The sequence below is a fragment of the Nelumbo lutea genome, chromosome 1 (genome assembly GCF_056320005.1).
Source record: "Nelumbo lutea isolate HS-2025 chromosome 1, American lotus-T2T, whole genome shotgun sequence".
NCBI classification, from domain to species: Eukaryota; Viridiplantae; Streptophyta; class Magnoliopsida; order Proteales; family Nelumbonaceae; genus Nelumbo; species Nelumbo lutea.
The window spans coordinates 59,870,118-59,891,725 of record NC_142684.1 but is presented as its reverse complement, the minus strand read 5'-3'; the positions used below and the strand labels follow the sequence as shown (position 1 = coordinate 59,891,725).

Below are 21,608 nucleotides of genomic sequence, written 5' to 3'. Positions count from 1 at the left end.
TTCAGAATTAAGAATTAAAAGTTTAGAAGAACATTTTCTGCATTCAAGAGTTTAGAGGAAAGAAAAATACACTAATATTAATATATTTCTTAATGTAATTATTGCACTTTTAGATGTAGAGATGAAACTCTTGAAATACGAAAAATTTAGGCTGAGTTTTACTTAAATAATATCTCTAAAATTATAAAAAATTATTAAACCACGTGTCATAATCTTTTATGCGACGGGACTTATAAAAGGGAATATTTCAATTTTCATACTCTGATGTCGACGTCGACAAAACTCTCTCTCTCTCTCAAAGAAAAACAGATAGGAGACGCACCCAATCGACCGAAAATAAAGAAAGCAAGCTGAAAGAACGCTAAAATCTTTAACCTTTTCTTCCCGCTTTCTCCCTCTTTCGTATCTTCAGGGAGATTTGCTTCTTCCATCTTTGTTTCAGTGCTCCTTTTCTTGGGGTTTACGTGTGTTCTCGAAGCCCCACGTGGGTCTTGTATGGCGTCTCTTCTTGGAGCTCCCATGGACGGCGAAGCCCTGGATTCTGACGGTGAAGCAGAACAAATCGATGAAGGGTTTACTTGCTGTATCTGCTTGTGAGTTCCTTTTTCCTTCAAGAGCTCTGTCTCAATCCAGTTATTCTTTTCGTCCACAAAAGCTCATTATAGATTTTTTTTTTCTTGTGTAAATAAGAAAAGAAGGAATGGGAATGCATTTGGGGTGATTCTAATTTTTTGATATATATTCGTATAAGATGAAGCAAAATTGGTTTCTTGCTTGTTTCTTGTTCAGCTTGAATTTTGAGCGGGAGTTCATAGTTAGGGATTAATTAATTCTACTTATCTCAGCCTTCTAATATGTTCTCTTATTTTGTTGATTTGCAACTCAATTTGGAAAATAACTTGAATTTCCAGGAATGGAAATGAGTGGTCTTTGATTTCTGGACATCATGCATGAGGGGCTAGAGCTCTGGTGCCTAGGCTGAACATTTCATTCAGATGCATTTGTGACAGGCTACTCTGTAGCAGAAATTCTAGCTAGAGGAGGTATAGGGAGGTGAACGTCTTCACCTTGCATAATCGAGAGTATAGACAGTCCTGTTTTGGTCTTTTCCTAGTTAATGCTTTGTCAACCTAAACTTTGATTGGGAATTTTCAGAAATAGAAACCCGGGACCAAGTGGAGCAAGTAATATAATGAGTATTGAGTTTATTTTCCTTACTCAAGGACTGAGGCCATTATTGTAAATTGGACACCCGGAGGATACCTATAGGGGGATTCTCTCATCTTGTGTTAGGATGAATGAAGGTTGAATCTAGGGGCTCTTGGAGACCATGTTACCATATTAGAAATTCAAGATATATAGTGAACTCCTTGATCCATTGGTTTTTAAATCAGTTAACTTGATTAAGGACAAACTAATGAAATAGGGAGTACCAAGGAATGGGCTATACTTGGGGGTTCCATTGCCAAGGTGAGAGCTAACTTGGAAATGGAAGTAGATCATATTTGGAATTTTCCGAACCAATCTGAATCTGACCCGATTTCTGCCCTACTTGATAGTTGTGTCCAGAAATGGTTCTAGATGAGGCATGAGTAAGAGAATCAGTAGAATCTATATTCTGCCTATCAGAAGTAGCTTGGTATGCCTTGTGAAGTTTCTTCCTTCCTTGAGTAGGTTTGCTTCTACACTCAGTCAAGATGAGCCCTTAACGTTTACATTAAACACAATAATTTTGTTTCTTACAAAGAGAAGTACGCCCAAATTCTTTGCATTCATGACATTGAACATGAGAAAGGTCATGTGTGCTACCACCTTTTCCTTTTGTTGCATGAGCAACAATGGCCGTGTCATTGTCTTTCTTCCCTTCAAAGATAGTTTGAGTAGTGATATGAGTTTCTTCTCTCAAGAGCTTTCCTAAAATAGAGTCCATATCAGCAATGACCCCTCTATTAAGGATACTAGCACAAATCAACTCATATTCTGGACCAAGTTTCATAAGAAGCTGCATAACCTTCTTTTCATTGTTGATTTTTTGAAACTTTTTATTGAAGGATAACTGGTAAAATATATAATCACTAAATCAGTCCAAAGGGAGAAGAAACCAACTTAGTACTTTTCAATTTTCTTGTCTCATTAGTGTAAATGAAAATATCATGTTCAAGTTGAAACTTTCAGGCACATGGTTTGTTGGTAAACCCTTTCTCAGTGCTCTCACATAGCTTTAGCAATTTAAAATCCTCTAAGTTGACATGTAATGATAGTATCCATCGACCCCAACAGCCAAGAAATGATTTTTTGCATTATCAACCTCTCATTCTTCCAAGTCATATCCAGATTTTTCACCCAATTTGTTTCTTGACCCATCAAGAAGGTACTAAAGTCCTTTCCCCTTGACATAGAATTGAAATTGGAAAGGCCACATGCTGTAGTTGGCTCCATCATACCGGATAAAGATCAAGTCATCCTTATCTAAAGCCATGAACTCAAGCACCAAAAGGAAATACCAAGAATCTTGAACAAGAGAAACCAAATATGATTATTGGAGATCAGAACTCCCTCAAAAAAGGCCTGTAAGACAAAGTTCAAACATCCAAAACACCAGGGAGTTAACAGAGAGGGTAGACAGAATGTTCTCTCCCTTGAGAAAAAAAGACACCCAAAAATACCATGTTAGTGTTGGAAATATGGTCTGAAAGTGGTTATAGTTGACCAGCAGAATCTGTTTCCTTTGAACATATGATTTGTGAAGCTCCTACTTTACATAAAAATAGTAGAAAAGTGTAGAAAATCTATTTTGATATAAAATCTGTGTAAAAGAGAAGGTTTGTGTAGAGAAGAAAAGAGGAGAGAAATTGAAGAGAATGGGAGAAGTCAAAATTAGGTCTGGCCACCCCTTTTATTAGCTTATATGCTCACAAATAAAAGCTGAATACAAAGACAAATATGCCCTTAGTAAGTCGGTTACCTGTAAAAACTAAGTAAACACTTAACTTTAACATAAACTAATGGGCCTTGGGCCCAATAACTTTCTAACTATGCTATGCAAATAAAAACAAATGATATCAGCCCAAAATTCAACACTCCCCCTCAAGTTAGGAATAGATGTCACACATTCCCAACTTGCGTAGATCATGCTCCAACTTGTTTCTTGCAACACCTATTGTAAGAACATCAGCAAGCTGCAAGTCAGATGCAACATTGGTAAGTACATATCTCTGGATGTCACCCTTTCCCTTATAAAGTGTCTACCCACTTCCATATGCTTTGCCCTATTATGCTGAATTGGGTTGTGGGCAATGTCAATTGCTGCTTGATTGTCACAATATAACATCATAGGTTCTTCGGTCTCAACTCTAATACCCCATAACAAGGGATAGACCCAGAGGAGCTCTAAGACACCATGTGCCATGGCTCTATATTCAACTTTTGCACTTGACCTTGCCCAATTTAGGCACCCTACCCAATCAACATTTGTGTAAGCCTCTAACTTCAAATGTCCATGGTCAGCAAGCAACATGTCTCTACCTGGGTGTCCCTTCAAATAGGAAAGTATCTTGTCATTGGCCTCCGAATGTTGAACATGTGGGGCATGCATATATTGACTCACCACACTTGCTACATAAGAGATGTCTGGCTGTGTCATACATAAGTATAGCAACTGGCCCACTAATCTCTGATGCCTTCCAACATTCTTCACTAGCTCACCTTTTGAAGCATTTATCTTGTGGTTTTGATCAATGGGTGTATCAGCTGCCCTTGCCTCAAGTTTTCTTGTCTCCTGTAGTAAGTCCAAAACATACTTTCTTTGAGAGATGAAGATCTCATGCTTGGACCTTGCCACCTCAAATGCCCATAAAGTACTTCAGCTCCCCAAGATCCTTAATTTCAAATTCTTTGTGCAGGTTCTTCTTCAAGGTATCAATTTCACTCAGATCATTTCCTATGACTACAATGCCATCCACATACACTATCAAAAATGACACCAACGATCCCCTCCTTTTCACAAATACAGTATGATTAGATTGGGTTTGAGTATAGCCAAATACAACCAATGCACTTATAAACCTGTCAAACCAAGCTCTGGGTGATTACTTCAAACCATATAGAGACTTCTTTAATCTACATACATTTCCTTTAGCCACATCATTGTAAAACTAGCTGGAAGATCCATGTACACCTCCTCTTGCAACCCATTAAGAAAAGCATTCTTTACATAAGTCGAAAGAGGGGCCAAGAGTATGTAGCTGTTAGTGATAGAAGTATCTCTCTATACTTTCGTTAGCCTTGTACTTCACTATTTAAACCCATCTGCATCCAACTATTTCCTTGCTATCAGGTAGATCCACAATCTCCCATGTTTGATTTTTATTTTTATTTTTGATAACTATTCTCTTGTCTAGTTTTTAATCAATGTTTTCATTTCCTCCTGCATAGCTGTCTTCCACTCAGGTTTGGAGAGAGCCTCACTAGCACTTGCATATAGCAACATAAACACATAGTCGAGAGAAGAAAGGAAGGCCTGGTAGGAATGAGATAATCCACTGTAGGAAAGATAGTGTGAGATGCAATGAGTAGTACACTTCCTCTTCCCTTTTCGGAGTGCAATAGGGAGATCTAGGTCATCCACAATAGTGTTAGGAGCATGGGTAGTGGTATCAATAGGAAATAAAACATCAGAGGAAACAAAGGGCATATCTGGATCTGTGTCAGTTGAACCTGGAATCTCTGGTTAGCTGATAGGGAGTGATGTGGGTTCCTCTGTTGTGGAATCAACCTCCCTGTGCTGTTTTAGGCATTGTCTTGTAAAACACTGAGAGGTAGGACTTAATGGAGGTGGTAAAGTGGGTGGAGTAGGCGGGTTAGACACTGGAGTGGACAAAGGAGCTGGAATAGGAAGTGGTATAGATTGTTCACTTCCTTCCACAAAACACTCCCCCTGAGAAGAATCCCCCGAGAAAAAAGGTGTGGACTCAAAAAGGTGATATCCATAGTAACATACTGACTCCCGGAGACTGGACCATTAGCCTTTGCATCTCTTCCAAGAAGCCCCACTCCACGTGATTGTACGCCTTCTCCATGAGTGGATTTCAAATGCAGTTAGGTGCTATAGAAATTGGAAAAACCTTCAGTTCAAGTGTCGAAAATTTTCACAAGGTTGAAGGGGGGGGGGGATTGTTTATGCTTTTGTGGTTGGGCCTAACATGAAGGTAAAGAAAGAAAGTAAAGAAGGCTAACAAGAGAAGAGTATGGGACCACTCTCTCAATGGTGGTGGTGTGGAATTGTCAAGGTTGTTTCTTGGATGGTATTAGACTATAGTAGGGGATCACTCTCTCAATGGTGGTGGTGTAGAATAATCAAGGTTGTTTCTTGGATGGTATTAGACTATCAGTTGGAGATTAGTGCTTTTGTTTGATCTTGTTTTTTTATTTTTTTTTGAAGAGTAAATGAAAATTCATTAATAAAAAAAGTGAAATACAATCCAATAGGTGCAAGATGTCACCACAGCACAGACATCAAAATAAACTCTGTTCAAGAGCAGAAACTAATCCAAATTACTACAGTTGAGTTTCAAGAATGTTCCAAAAATTCTCCCCCATCTCTGATATGCTGATTTGATCAAAGTCTGGTAGTTCCCAAACCCAGTCCAGTACTAGCTTCCCAACCAGAGCTACTAGTGTTTTGGTGCTTTTTGATTTGTCATCAAAGAGTCTTCTGTTTCTTTCATTCCATAGGACCCGGCACACTGCAAATGGAATGCAGCTCCAAACTATCCTTTCTTTCCTGCTCCCCCTAGAGTATATCTTGGCTGATATACTCTCTCCCAAAATAACGAGAAGTAGAACCTCCAAATAAACTTTGCTGTCTTGCAAGTGTAGAACAGGTGTAAAACAGTCTTTTTTTTTTTTTTTTTTTTTTTTTTATCAGCAACTTAAAGAATTTTATTAGAACTTAAAAGGAGAACAAGAAGTTGTTAGAAATAACACCCAATACAGCAGAGTCCCACCACCCAACTAACATCGAGTCCAAAATAAATGATGTCTATTCATTCCTTGTTTAGCTAATCCATCTGCCAAGCCATTAACTGACCTCCTAACCCATCTTAATTGGATTTGCATGTCTTGACAGCATCTTGACCGCATAAAACAGTTTCTTCTCCCATCCAGCATAAAACAGACACTTGCCAAGCAGATCCCTCTACTTTTTAGATGGTCAGCAGTTAGTATGCTGTCCAAAGCAACTAACCACGTAAAGGCTTCCACTCTAGGTGGAATAGGGTTCCCCCAAATCCCTTCCACTTGATCTGAGTTCAGCTGATCCTTCACCAATGCCAAGTAGAAAGGCTTCACAGAAAACACCCCATTCCTGCACTCTTTCCACCACATTCCATCCCTCAAAGAGGGTGAGACATCAATTCTCTGAAGCTTTTCCAGCAGCTGAACACATTCTACTACCTCCTGGTCCAGCAGAGGTCTTCTAAACTTGGGGCACTAAACAATCTGATCTCCCCTCATTTCAAAGCATTGGTCAACCTTGACTAGATCCCAAGTCAGCTTGTAGAGCTTCGGGAAGACCTCATAAAGCTTCCCTGCTTCACACCATTCATCCTCCCAAAATCTTATCCTTGACCCATCACCCACCTTAAAGCTAACTGACCCATCACCCACCTTAAAGCTAACTGACCCATCACCCATCACCCCCATAAGAAGTTGAGACCTCCCTTGATTCCCATCCAAATCTCACCAACCCATATTTCTCAGCAACTACCCTTCTCCAAAGAGACTCTCTCTCTCTCCCTTTCCTGCCCAAACCTCCTCAGCCACTTTACCCAAAAGGGCCTTGTTGAAAACTCTGACCCTTCTAAATCCGAGGCCACCTTCCCCTTTTATCCTACACACCTTTCCCCATTTTACCAAATGAAATTTCTTTGCTCCCCCTACACCTTTCCACAAAAAATCCATTTGTAACTTCTCAAATTTTCTGTCACCTTTGCTGGAACCTTGAGTAGAGAGAGGTAATACGTTGGTATGCTAGAGAGAACACTCCTGACTAGTTGATTCTGTACCCCAAGGACAGATATTTAGCTTTCCAACTCTCCAGCCTTTTCTCCACCCTTTCGACTATTGGCCTCCATATTTCTTCTGCAGAAGCTTTGGGCCCTATTGGAAGACCCAAATACCCGAAGATTAATTGGAATAAGAGTTTGTTGGTAGGCATTAATATTCAAGAAGATATGTTGAGATCAAGGTTTAAAATGTCGATGTCGATGGAAATGTCGCTTACCAAAATATAGGACATATGTCAGAAATGTCGGAAATGTCGAGGGGAAATATTTTAAAAATTAGAGACATTGTAGAAATATTATGAAATGTGTGGAAATATGCAAAGATATGATAAAAAAAGCATTAATACATATTTCTAGACTATTATCTTATTCCCAATCGTTATATAAAGCTAAGAAACTAAGATCAATAACAAATTAGTAAATGACAATTTACTGATTTATTATGCATTTTGATGTTTTTAAAAGGTTATCTGATATTTTCTTTTCTTATTTTTAGTTCTGATTTATTATAAATCCTAATATATTTATTTCACACTAGTAAATAGAAATACATTTTCTGATTTTTTAAATATTAAAGTTATAATACATTGTGTTTTATTATAGATTTAATAAACTGATTCTCCTTTTTGTAGTATTAAGATTATGATAAATTCTGATTTCTTATAAAACTTAAATGAATTTATTAAGATTTTTAATACTAAATTTATAATAAATTATGATTGAGTATAAAATTTATTAAATTTATTCTGATTTTTTATATTAAATGTAGAATATGGTTTATTATAAAATTTAATAAACATTTTCTGATTTTAATAAATATTTTAAAAAATACTAACTAGTTAATATTTTATTACTTGAAAAATATTTTATGTTTTATATTATAAAGTAATTAATTTATTCTTTTGTTTTTATATTTTGTTAATTATTTTTATAAATATTTTATTTGAAATATTAAATGGAAATATTAGTGGAATAATCTATATTAATATACTGTATTATATTAATATAATATACTAATATATTATATTTTTAATGTACATTAGTTGACATCTTGTCGACATAATAGGAAAAACTGTATTTTTTTTTGGCTATTTGGACTGATTTGGTCGACATTTCCGAAATATAGGAAATGTCAACTGACATAATGTAATTTTTATATTACCATCCATTTTCATGTCGGTGAGCCTTGACATCGACATATGTCGGGCGACATTAGCGGCATTTGAAACCATGGTTGGGATATATGGCTGAGGACCGGTTGGGAAGGAAATCCAGGTCTGTCTGGAATTGGAGGAGTCATAAGAGATAGGGAAGGAAATCTGGTAGCACTTTTTTCAGGACCGGTGGGGAATGGAGACTCTATAAGGGCTGAACTGTTTGCAGTCCTACAAGGTGTTCAGATTGCAAAAGGGATGAACTTGGAAAACCTGGTGATTGAAGGGGATTCCAAGGTGGTGGTGGTCTAGTTAAAAGACCCGGATTCAGTGATATGGTGCTATCGAGACGAAATGAAGAAATTCAAATGGTTAACATAGTAGATGAGCTTGATTATACAATGGGTGGGAAGGGAGGCAAATGCTATGGCTGATTCATTAGCTAAGCAAGGGGTAACTAGGGATTAATTGTTTTGAGCTCAGCTGTAATTTTTGTGCTGTCTTTTCTTTATGAGTGAGGTTGCATCTCGTGCCTCCATTGGGGAAGCTTGTAACAGTTGCTTATCTTTTTTGATTTAATAAAAATTTAAAGAATCTTACAAAAAAAACTGTAGGATAGAACAAAATGTTATGGGCAATCTATGTACAAAAATTGCATATTATTCCGATTAAATCTACCTTGACTAATCTTTTGATTTACTCTTCCTTTCCACCTTTGTATGTCGTGGAGATCACTAGGAGAATTTCCAAGAGAAAGAGGTCACTAGGAGAATTGAAAAGATAATGGACTTTTTGTGGGATCTGGGGATGTTAAGGACCATATAGTTAAGTAGGAAAATGTCTGTACGAGCAAAGATCAAGGGGGGCTAGGGATAGTGAACTTGGTTATAGGAACACTACTTTGTTGTGTAAGTGGTTGTGGAGATTGCCTTTGGAACCAGATAGGTTATGGAACAAGGTTTTTGTGAGAATTCATGGATTGATTAGCAATGGTTGGGATGCTAAGGTTTCCCCTAAGGCCTCTGTTGCCATTCCTTGGAAATGATTTAAAAGGCGTGCCTAGGCACATTTTAGGTCCTAGGTGCACCCCTTTCAAAAGGCGCATGCTTGGTGCGCCTAGGCATGCGCCTGATGTGCCTCGCGTCTTAGCCTAGGCATGCGCTTTTTTTAGTCTAATGGTTGGGTCGGGGCTCCGCCCCCGGACCCCCGACCATGCCCCTCGAGGCAAGCCCGAACAAGCCCATGTTAGGGTCTTAAATTCTTATTTCTCACAAAAACTTCTAAAAAGGCAACTAAAGTTTAAAACCATTATTTTTTATGTGAGAAATAAGAATTTAAGACCCTAACATGGACTTGTTCGGGCTTCCCTCGAGGGGTGTGGTACAAAGGCAACTCATAGAATTAAGAATGCAATATGTTTTACATCACATTAGCTACTTAAAGTAATGCAATTTAGGAAAAAAAAAAAGAGATTGTGGGTTTTACATGCTTGAAAATGCTTTATATGTTTGCTTTTATTTTTAAAATTTCATTTGAATACGCTTTACATGTTATGCTTATGTATTTTAATTTTAGATAATAGGTTTTTCAAAACATTTATTTCAAAATTTAAGTTTATATTTTTTATTAACACTTTGTTTAATATTTTTTTTTGCATTTTTTTTTTATTTTTTAGCATTTGTTTTTTGTAATTTTGCACCTTGCTTCGCCTTGCGCTTTGTGCCTCAAGCACAAATTGGCCCTTGTGCTTCTTTTGTGCCTTGCGCATTTAAAACACTGATCCATCTACGACATTCTCCCTTCTTAAACCATGTCAGGTATGATGCTGGGATTGGTAACAAAGTCTTGCTCTTTGGCTTGGGGATGCTTTATTAATGTACCCACCTTATATTTTCTCTCCTCATATGAACTGGATCCTATCCCCAAATATTGAGCTCCCTCTTCTAGTGAGGAGGCTTAGGATTTTGGCCTTAGAAGAGGGCTTAGGGAGGGAGAGTTGGAGTCTTTGGTAGAGATGCTGTCCTTGTTAGATATGGTTTTCTTACACCAGTCTTGTTTGGATGGAAGAATTTATTTAGCCTCTTCTTCTGGGTTGTTTTCCTATGATTCTTCTTTGACATCTTGGTACACTCTTTTTCTTCTGTAATGACTTTGTTCCTTGTGAAAGAGATTGGAGCAATCCTATGCCACCTAGGGTCAACCTTTTTGTTGGGAAGTGGTTCTCGGTAAAATTTATACTTGTGATTTGCTCCAAAGGAGGCCTCTTTGTTGCCTCTCTCCCCATACCTGCATCTTGTGCAAATCCACTCATTCAACATTTACATTTTGCTACACTCCTTTTAGCCTAAGTGGTATTCTTCTATCACACAATATTCCTTGTGAGGGTTGATTATTGAACCTAGGTAGCAAAAGAGGTCATGTTGAGATATCTCTTGGTCTACAATCCTAAATGTCTGTTCTTCCATTTAACACTGAAATCTTCCACAAGCACTTCCTTTTACCCCATTGCAATAAAAGTTTGTATACACCCTGTATGCAACAGAATATCAATTAATATTAATCGACCATAGTTGGTTTCAAGAAAACTGTTGGAAGGGTTAGGATTCATCATATGGATGGCTGAATCATGCTAGTTGGCTAGGTGAAATTTAAAAAATTTCCTACTCTTTTTGGGAATCGAGTTCCCTATGTTATGAAAAACTGTATTTTTCAGGATTGGTCTTGCACTGAACTAGACAAGATTTGAAACCAGACAAAGGGAGATTTGTACTTGATACAGATGACCACAAACACAGATCCCAAGGTGGGAGGTTCATGCCCAAATCAGTCCTAAAATCAACCTCCACTGAAGATGGCATAGTGTATAGGTGAAACTGATTCAACAACACAATTTTCATCAAAATTGAGATCCAACTGTTTGGATCGAACTGAGGATGATGAACCTGATATTCTCTGAATTTTTCTTGCAAAAATCAGAGGAAAATTGATCTAATTCAGTCCCAGATAGTTGATGTCAAACTGGGAAAAAATTAGAAGACAAAAGGGTGCAGAGAGAAGCAGAAACTGCAAAAATACGAAGCTGTCTTGGACTGGTCCGCCCCCTCCTCTTTTATAACCTCTTATGGAGCTATCTCCTAATTTAATTAGGAGATAATCTAGATCTAAATTAGATCTGGACTCTAATTAGAGATATACCGTATCTTCTTATAAGATTAGGTGCTTCATACCCAGATTCGTCCCTTGGCACATGACAACTTAATTAATCATATTAATTATGGGCCTGAGGCCCATCAGCTATAAGGCTCACGACCCAAGGGTGTTGCATGGCCAACTTAGGCTTGATTTGTATGGCATGGGACCTCACAATGACCTCACATAAGTCCACATGGGTTCGGCCCACTACTAAACATAGTGAACCCCTGAATACATCACTATGGGTTCAATATGGGCCCAACATTTACACTTAAATGATCATTGAATTCAACCATCCTATGAAGATCCAAGAATAATGGACTTAAGTAAGATAAAACACATAAGGTAATCAGCCTTGTAATGGTCTCTTACACTTAACCTCTCGGCCCATAATGATCACGACACTGCTCGACAAGGAAGGACCTCTCCCTTGGCTGCAAGCCTGCAAGGTACAATGTCACATTCTCTGCTCGGGTGAATCTCGGGATATATATATCATATAAATATATTTTGCAAAACCAAATCTCAAACACAGTTGAAATTCACTGTCGGCAATTTAGGTTTCCTTCAGAGAGAGTGGAAGCCCTATCAATCACTTCGTCCGACAAAGAGGGCGACCTTATCACTATGATCACCCATTTAGATGAATTCTTAGACTGTCCCAACATACTTAAGTTTTGACCCTTGATGGATCTTAATGATTGGCATACCAAAGACTGCTAAATCCAACACCTAGTGCAATACCATAATCAAGTCTAGGGGTTATATGTAAATTTTCAGCTTTGCCCATAAATCTCCTAGGTCCAAGGCATAACTGGAAAATGATCCGAGTTCAGTGTTTCATCCAAACACACACTGCATGTGCATATTGGGTCTAACCCTAGTAGTTGAGACAAGCTGCCCCAACGGCTGAGAACATTCTAAACTAACACGAGTCTCATAAGTGTCTAGTTTAAGGGGTAACTAGTCGGGACCCGTGCGATGCATGAGATTTATTAAGCGAAAGCTAAACAATAGAAATGGTCCTTTACAAAAATACCCCTTATAGTTTCATGGATTTACTAAAATCTACCCTATGGTTAAAACTTTACTTAAACACAACTTATAATTTGCAATGGATTTAATCAATCTTCTATTAGATGATAGTGGAAAATGATAGTGTTGACCCTAATGTTCATTTAGATAAATTTAATCAAAAGAAAATAAAAATAAAAATACCATTTTTGCCCTTTATAAGACATGGGTAAAAATGGTATTTTTGCCCTTTATATTTAAAATAATATAATTTTTAGTATGGAAAAGTGGGAAATTTTCCATATTTCTTAGTCTAAAATGTTTTATATCATAAATCTATTTTTTAAATCAAATTTTTAATAATTGCACTATCATTTTTAAAATTAAATTTAATTCTTAAGTTTAAATCTTTTGAACCGACTGACCAAACCAAAAAATCGACCCAAATTGATACAACTTGAGTGGGTCGGTTTTAACAAAAGGTCAGTCGGTTTCAACTGACCAACTCCCCAACTTGACAAGGTCAATTTGGTTGGGCAAATAGCTTATGACCGAACCAAACCAACTCATGAACACTCATAATTTCAGCTAAATTAATAGTCTCATATCTAATAAATAACAATAGTTTGATCTCCAATAATTATTGAAGATTTATAGCAAAAATACACAATTAGTGAAAATATACTGATAATGAAAAAATACAATAATTACAAAAATACAATAAGTACTAAAAGTATATTAACTAGTCAATAAATAGTATAATCTCTAATAAATATTAATCAATAAGTTATAACAAAAATACAATAAATTAAATTTAAAAATTTCACTAACAGTTGTTTAATCTCCAATAATTATTGAAAGTTTTCTATTAAATAACAAAACAAAATAAATTTATACATAATCATTGAAATACATTTATCACAAATACAATAAATAATTACTGAAATACAATAACTATTAATTTTAGTATATATAATTATATAATAAATACAGATTAAGAGTTTAAAATTATTATTAATAAATATTAATTTTTTTGAGTTATTTTCTCAGATTATTACTTGATATAAATGAAATTAGTTATTTACAGTATTATATAAAATATTTAATTATTATTAATTTCAATATTATGTCATAATTAATTTTCTACTTTTCAGAATTTTTTTAAATTTATTACATAATTTCTTTATTTTAACTATTTAAAATCTAGTTATATTAAATATTTTGTTATTTAAAATACCCAGTTATTTAAATACTTAAATAATATGTAAAATATTTAAATTTTAAAATATTTATTTATGGAATTTAATTATCCATAAAATCATAATTTATACTGTTATTACATAATTTTATTATTAATTTTGTAATATATTAAATTATTATTAATTTCAATATTTTGTTATAATTATTTTCCTGCTTTAAAGAATTTTTTTTTAAATTTATTACATAATTTCGTTATTGTAACTACTTAAAATCTTGTTATGATAAATATTTAGTTATTTAAATATTTAAATCATCTATAAAATATTTAAGTTTTTTTGTTATTTAAATTTTATTTATTTAAAGCTATTACATATTATTAATTATTTTAAAAAATTTAAATTGATGATCTGGAAATACATAATTTCGTGATATATTTTGTAAAAATATAAAATTATTTATTAGATAATTTCGTTATTTTAACTATTTAAAATATAGTTATGATAAATATTTAGTTATTTAAATATTTAAATAATCCATAAAATATTTAAAATTTTTTTATTTAATTTTATTTATTTAAATTTGTTATATATTATTAAATATTTGAAAAGAATTTAAATTGATAATCTAGAAAAATGTATTTTAAATTGTTGGTGCATAATTTTGTGAGAATATAAATTTTTTTTTGTGTTTTTAAATATTTAAATCATCTATAAAATATTTAAGTTTTTTTGTTATTTAAATTTTATTTATTTAAAGCTATTACATATTATTAATTATTTTAAAAAATTTAAATTGATGATCTGGAAATACATAATTTCGTGATATATTTTGTAAAAATATAAAATTATTTATTAGATAATTTCGTTATTTTAACTATTTAAAATATAGTTATGATAAATATTTAGTTATTTAAATATTTAAATAATCCATAAAATATTTAAAATTTTTTTATTTAATTTTATTTATTTAAATTTGTTATATATTATTAAATATTTGAAAAGAATTTAAATTGATAATCTAGAAAAATGTATTTTAAATTGTTGGTGCATAATTTTGTGAGAATATAAATTTTTTTTTGTGTTTTTAATAAATATTTTAAAGTTATTATATAATTTTTTTTAGAATATTTAAATAGTTCTTAAAATTTTTAATCCAAACTTTCTTTAGATAGATATAGATAAAAAGTGGGGGAGGGGATAAACAGGAATTAGAGATAATTTAGGAGAGAAACTCTATACTAAATTAGAGATTATTGGTTGTTTAAAAAATGGCAAGGAATAAAAAAACAAAAATTCAAAAAAGGACATATATATATACCAATATCAACATGAAACAATAATATACTTTTATTCATTTACAATAAATGTCTCTGCACATCAATCTGATTGGAGCTAAGTACATACACTGTTTAACAAAAACTGCTTTACAACATCCGCCAGAGGACAATAATGGCTATTATGCAATTCTTGGGACCTTATTTGATTTCTATCCATTCTAAAACACCTGTAGCTTCTTCTCTATTTTGTATAATAAAAAGAAACAACTTAGTGTTCAATCTTATTACCTCCACTAGGCATTTCGGATTCCCCTTTGAAGATGCTCAGCTCACAATATCATCCATTTCTGGGTCTGCTTTTACAAATCTATCTACCAGACCAGACTGGCATCCAATAACTGTAGGTGCTGTACTTTCAAACCTCTGAAACTACAACTTTTAAACTTAATGATTTACTCATTTCAAAAAACATAGGTGCAACTTTGGTGACATCAAAGAGTTTTTTCAGACAAGGAAAGAAGTAGAGAAGGAACCATTCAGGCCATCACAGCTAGAGTGATCCAGTGGGTCAAGTCTTTGAGCAGCTTTGATGACATCTCCACAAATGACTTGCTTAGGAAGTGGAAAGAGGTGGTAGACTCCTTTCTCCCAAAAGCTATTATCAGGCTGATTTGGCTCCCACCTCCTTATGGGTTTGTCAAATTGAGTTTCGATGGCAATAATGAGAGGAATCCAGGTCCTTTTGGCATTGGAGGTGTTTTTCGGAATGAGGAGGGAAGAATTATAGCTATATGCTCAGGCCCAATAGGTGTGGGAGATTCATTGAGGACAGAAATCATGGCAATGATGGGAGGAATTCAAAAAGCGAAGGAGCTGAGCATTAGAAGACTGATTATTGAAGGGGACTCTAATTTGGTAATAAACTGGCTGCAAAAAGAAGATATTGGTTGGCGGAACTTTATCAATGAAAGAAGAAAGTTCAAATGCTGAACTCAAAATATAGAAATTCAGCAGCAATGGGTAAAAAGGAGTGCAAATGCTTTTGCTGATGCTTTGGCAAAGCAAGGGGTGGGAAGGGATCAGATATTCTAGGCTAATGCTGTAAGCTATGTATTCTGATGTCACCTCGGAGAAAGCTAAGAGAGTTTATCTCTCTATGTGGTGCTCCATTGTATTTTATCTTTATCTAATGAAAATTTCATGTTATTGATAAAAAAATATAGGTGCAATAGATGATGAGGTGTTGAGTCCTAGTGAAGCTTCCCATCTCTCCCTCGTACAAACTTTAGTGTTGATTACTCCTTTGATCCTTTCTTTTGGTGGCTTATCTAGTAGTTAAACAAAGAGTGTGGGCTTGGATGAGCTGGCCTAGAGTAGATCATATAAACAAATATAAATAAATATTTGTTTGTAAATAGATTTGAGGGTGGGCCTTGGCTCAATGGTTGGGTTGCTCCATTTCGACCTGGGTGACTAGGGTTCAAATCTTGGAAATAGCCTCTCTATATGTCAGGGGTAAGGCTGCGTACATCTGTCTCTCCCTAGACCCCGCATTGGTGGGAGCCTCATGCACTGGGCTGCCCTTTTGTTTGTAAATATATTTCTAGCTGTGGATGGATCAATTTCGAATTCATGAGCAATGGGTTACCCCATTGTAGGTTGTTGCAAAGGAGGAATTGTAGAGTATTAGAATTCTACTCTTACGGGTTTAGTTCTGTAGTGATTAGTGAAAAGAAGTATCTACCTGCATCATTATTTTATCACATCTGTCATTCCCTTTTCGATTTATCAATTGAAGTTTTCTTCTGGTTGATGTTTTTTCTTGATGAATATTTTCTTCTGATTGATGTTCAACCTGTCTAATGGTAAATTGGTAATTTCCTTTTTATATTTACAGGGATCTCCTCTACAAGCCAATTGTACTTGGTAAGAAGGTATATCGAAGACCATATCTTAAAATGGAATTATTACTTTACTAATTTTATATTTATATTATAGCAGCATGTGGCCACATTGCTTGTTTCTGGTGTGTTCATAGAGCCATGAACAATATGTCGGGATCCCATTGTCCAATATGTAGGTGCTTGTATAATCATTTCCCTAGTATCTGCCAATTGCTTCATTTCTTGCTCCTGAAGATGTACCCTGTTGCCTATAAAAGAAGGGAAAAACAAGTTCTAGGTAAGCTTTTAACTTCGGAGTATCTTCTATTCCTTTTCCCTGTAGTTTTTGATGTACTCAATATCTGGATTTAGTGCTACTCTACTAACAGTGTTTAGGAAACCAGATCGGTCCTGCCAGTCAAACTGGTTGAATCGTGACTTGGGACCATGGTTGGTTCGGTCACACCCCAATAACTGTATTTGCTAAAAAACTGGTGAAAGCTGGTTGACTGGCCAGTTTAACCATAAAACTAGTGAACCGGTCCTGGTTTTATGAAACCACTCGGGTCCTGGAATTATTGAAATTTTAAAATGTGTTTAACAAGACTTGAACCCATGACCTCTTATTTTCATATATTGCTTAATTACCACTAGTCCATCTCTTTACTTGTGTTAATTAATGACACTTTATTGTACATATTACTTTATTAAGCACATATTTTAAAGAAAATGTAAATTAAGAGATTTGAACCATAGTCATATGCTTTAATAATTAAGGAACTTGCCATCCATCCATCATATTTAAGTATATTAAAAGTTGTAAAATATATTATAGATAGTATTAGAATTCAGCCTGCCCTTGAATTCTGTTAGAGTGATCACAGCAGAAATAAGAGAAAGAGGAAAAGAGAGGGAGAAGAAGAAGAAGAGAAGAGAATAGAAGGGGAGAAAGTTCTGGTTCGAACAAGAGAGAAAATCAGTCTCCCATTCGGCCAGATTTGTTTTTATAATTCAATTAATCTGGAAATTACACTTTTGCCCCTACTTAAGTGAGGGACATAAGAACTAACATAACTTTACACATCAGCAACTTCAACATAACCATAAAGACAAAATTACCCCTACATAGTTGACATTAACAGATAGATTTATATTACCGTTAACCCGTAGTATATATATGTATATGCCACATAATCATGGTTCGGCCCCGATTGAACCTCTAACTCTTGAACCTCTCCCCTCTCCCGGTCTGGTTCTATGAACATTGTCTACTAGTGGAGTTCTGCTATTGGCTCATACAGTTAGCTTTCTTGAAGATTTGCTATTGTGTTTTCTTAAACACGACATTTCTATTATTGTGCCTGGAATCATTTTGTGGATTGTGAGTCTCCATTGTATGGATAGTTTCCTGAGCTTTTTTTTTTTGTTTTATGTGCAGATACGTGTAATCTATCAGTTCTTATGTTTTGTTAAATGATTTGTTGGGGTGGTTTGATAAATAATGGCCTGTCCCAAAAATGGTGTGGCCATATCTAGCAAGACTTTCTTTTTATATTGCTAGAAGTTTATTTTTGGCAAATGAGTTCAAATTTGTTCCATAATATTTTTTTTTGGAAAAAGGTAATGTAATATTTATTTATTCAAAAGCAGCACATACAAGCTGAGATCAGTCCCAAAAAGGCAGACTGATCAACACAGCAATTACATACTCCACCAAGAACTAGAACGAAAAACAACAGACAAATTACAATTTCTAAACTCCTCAGAAACTGACACCCAAGAGATTAACTTGCCCACAACTTTCTGGATTAAATCTTCTGGACTTAAGGCCTTATTACAGAAAAGCTTACTATTCCTCTTGGACCAAATGGACCATAAGACAACACTAGGAATAGCCTTCCACACTATCTTCCTTTTCTTGTTAAGATCATTGATGTTCCAGCAACACAAAAGCTCTTTTACCGATCTTGGCATAGTCCATCTTAAGTTCATGGAGCTGAAAAAGTGGTTCCACAACTGAGAAGAGAACGGGCAGTGAATGCACAGATGGTCAGTAGATTCAGAATTGTTCCTACACAGACTGCACGAAAGGTCCAAAAGTTGAATGCCCCTTCTCACAAAATTAGCTCTAGACAGACATTTATTCAGAACCATAGTCCAGACCAGGAAGTTGGATTTAGATGGGCTAATAGGATTCCACACTTGAGAACAAGGGAAATCAGTGTCACCCTTTCTACAAAGTTTGGAAGCCAAAGAATTGAGGGAGAAAACACCATCTGGATTCCACTTCCAATACCACTAATCTTCTAAGCAGAAATCAACCTTTTGAGACCGAAGAATAGTCAAAATGGTCATTATCTCTTCAAGCTCCTAGTTGAAAAGATTCCTCTAAAGGTAGGGGACCAAATAACTGAATTTCCAGACAAGCTGCAACACTCAGCAACAGAAGCCTCTTGGTTAGATGCACACTGAAAAAGGAGAGGAAAAGATTATATTGCATTGAACTCGGGAAATAATAGACTTGCATCTGTCAAGAGAACTCATTTTTTGTTGAGCTGTTTAGTGATAGGAAATCTCAAAGGAAGTACTTATCGTACTTATCATTACCTCTTGTGGGAAGTCGTGTAATTGGCACCAAGGTTTAAAATGTCGATATCGGTGGAAATGTTGGTTATCCAAATATAAGAAACATGTTGGAAATGCTGGAAATATTGTAAAAATTATAGACATGGTGGAAACATTGTAAAATATGCAAAATTAGAATGATATTTTATGAAATGACAAAAGAAGCATAAGCACACCTTTTGAAATTATTATCTTGTTCCAAATTATTAAACAAAACTAAGAAACTAAGGTTATAGACAAAAGAATATGTTTTGAAGTTGCCCTTTTAACCTTAAGCTTTAGAACTTCATGATGGAATTAGTTAAAGCAAAATTTAAACTCATAGAAAATGTAAATGGTTGTAATAGATCAACCAAATAATCTACTATAGAAACAAAAACTATTATTTAACTTCATGTTTGAAATGAATATTGAGCTAGCTCAAAGTTGTAATCATGTAAGTTAGGTGGACAATAACTTGTTACTTAACATATCTACAATATTGTCACCAACTTATGTTATAATACTATCTCTTGTACTCCACATAGTACTGGTAGTGTTCACTAGGGAATATGTCAATTCTAGTATAATTTTATGTTGCTACCCATGGAAGTGAAAATGGAAATATGTCGTGGATACTATCTCTTGTACTCCACAAAGGTCTGGTAGTGTTCATTGGGGAAATGTCGCTTCCAGTAAAATTTCTTGTTGCTACTTATGGAAATGGAAATATGTCGTGGAAATATTAGGAAAATTAGGGACATTTTAAACCATGATTGGCACTTGATAAGTAGTTGCTACAAACGCAAAAACCAATTCCAAAGGACACGGAGCTCTAACAATAAAAGTACGAATAGAAACCAGAGAACAGATCAACAAGATTACAAGTATTACAAGTTCCCCTGGTCCTGGACAGCTCGATTCAAGGTTATTCTTCTGTACCCCAGCCTTGGTTAAGAAGTGTTGTGCCTACCGCGTTTTTAACTCCTAGGTGCCCATTTGAATGAGCTATTCCATAAGGAACCCAAGTGTTGTGCCTGCTGCACCAAAGGTGGACTAGATCCTGCATCTTCAACCAGCATATTAAATTTTGACAATCACTTTTCACCTCCACATTTTTAACTTCTTTAGCCTTGTTTCGACTGCTGCTACAGTAGTCCAAACAAGAAGAAGAAGAAGAAGAAGAAGAAGAAGAAGAAGAAGAAGAAGAAAATTTGATGGTTAACCCATCTAGTCGACCCCCTTAATCTATATTAGATTCTAATAATGTTTACAAAGACAAAAATGCCCTTACTTAAGTGTGGGGTAGAGTAACTCTAATAACACTGCCACATAAGCAAGTTACTTAATAAACAGAAGAAGACTAAACTACCCCTATTCGGCACATCTTAACACTCCCCCTCAAGCTGGAGAATATATGTCATATAATCCTAGCTTGTTACATAGATAATTCACTTTCCCTGAGCTTAGAGCTTTTGTAAACAAATCTGCCCACTGGTCATTGGAGCCCACATGTTCTGTATTTATCTCTTCGGCAAGAACCTTCTCTCTCACAAAGTGACAATCAACCTCTGTGCTTTATTCTCTCATGAAAGACAAGATTGGATGAGATATGGAGTGCAACTTGGTTGTCACAGTACAATTTCATAGGTTTATCCATGTGAAACCCAATTTCTTGTAGGAGATTCCTCAGCCACACTAATTTACAGGTAGTGTGAGCCATGGCCCTATATTCGGCTTCAGCATTGCTTCTGGCTACAACCGTCTGCTTTTTACTCTTCCATGTCACAAGATTTCCTCCCATAAATGTGCAATAGCCTGTAGTAGATCTTCTGTCACTCACTGAGCTTGCCCAGTCTGCATCTGTATACCCAACTACTTCAAGTTTTTCTCCTGGTTTATACAATAGCCCACGGCCTGGAGCTCCTTTCAGATACCTCACAATTCTAAGGACTGCATCCCAGTGAGGTATACGAGGGTTTTGCATGAATTGGCTCACCACACTGACTACAAAGGAGATGTCGGGTCTCGTGATAGTCAGATAGTTCAGCTTTCCCACTAATCGTCTATACCTTCCAGGATCTTCAAATACTTCTCCTGTATCACTGCTCAACTTAACAATTGGTTCCATATGGGTCCCAATCGGTTTTGCACCTAATAGTCCTGTTTCTTCCAATAGATCAATGACATATTTCCTTTGGCACAGATTCACACCTTGTTT

At 35.3% G+C, this 21,608-nt stretch overlaps 1 pseudogene across 1 annotated transcript in view; it reads left to right on the top strand.

Annotated features, from left to right (window-relative positions):
• Positions 1 to 263: 263 nt before the first annotated feature.
• LOC148874768 (E3 ubiquitin-protein ligase PRT1-like) overlaps positions 264 to 21,608 on the top strand; it is a 59,327-nt pseudogene continuing 37,982 nt past the window's right edge. The window contains exons 1-3 of the transcript XR_016105866.1: positions 264 to 593; positions 16,798 to 16,826; positions 16,899 to 17,081. The product of XR_016105866.1 is annotated as an E3 ubiquitin-protein ligase PRT1-like (transcript). The remainder of the gene's footprint in view (positions 594 to 16,797; positions 16,827 to 16,898; positions 17,082 to 21,608) is intronic.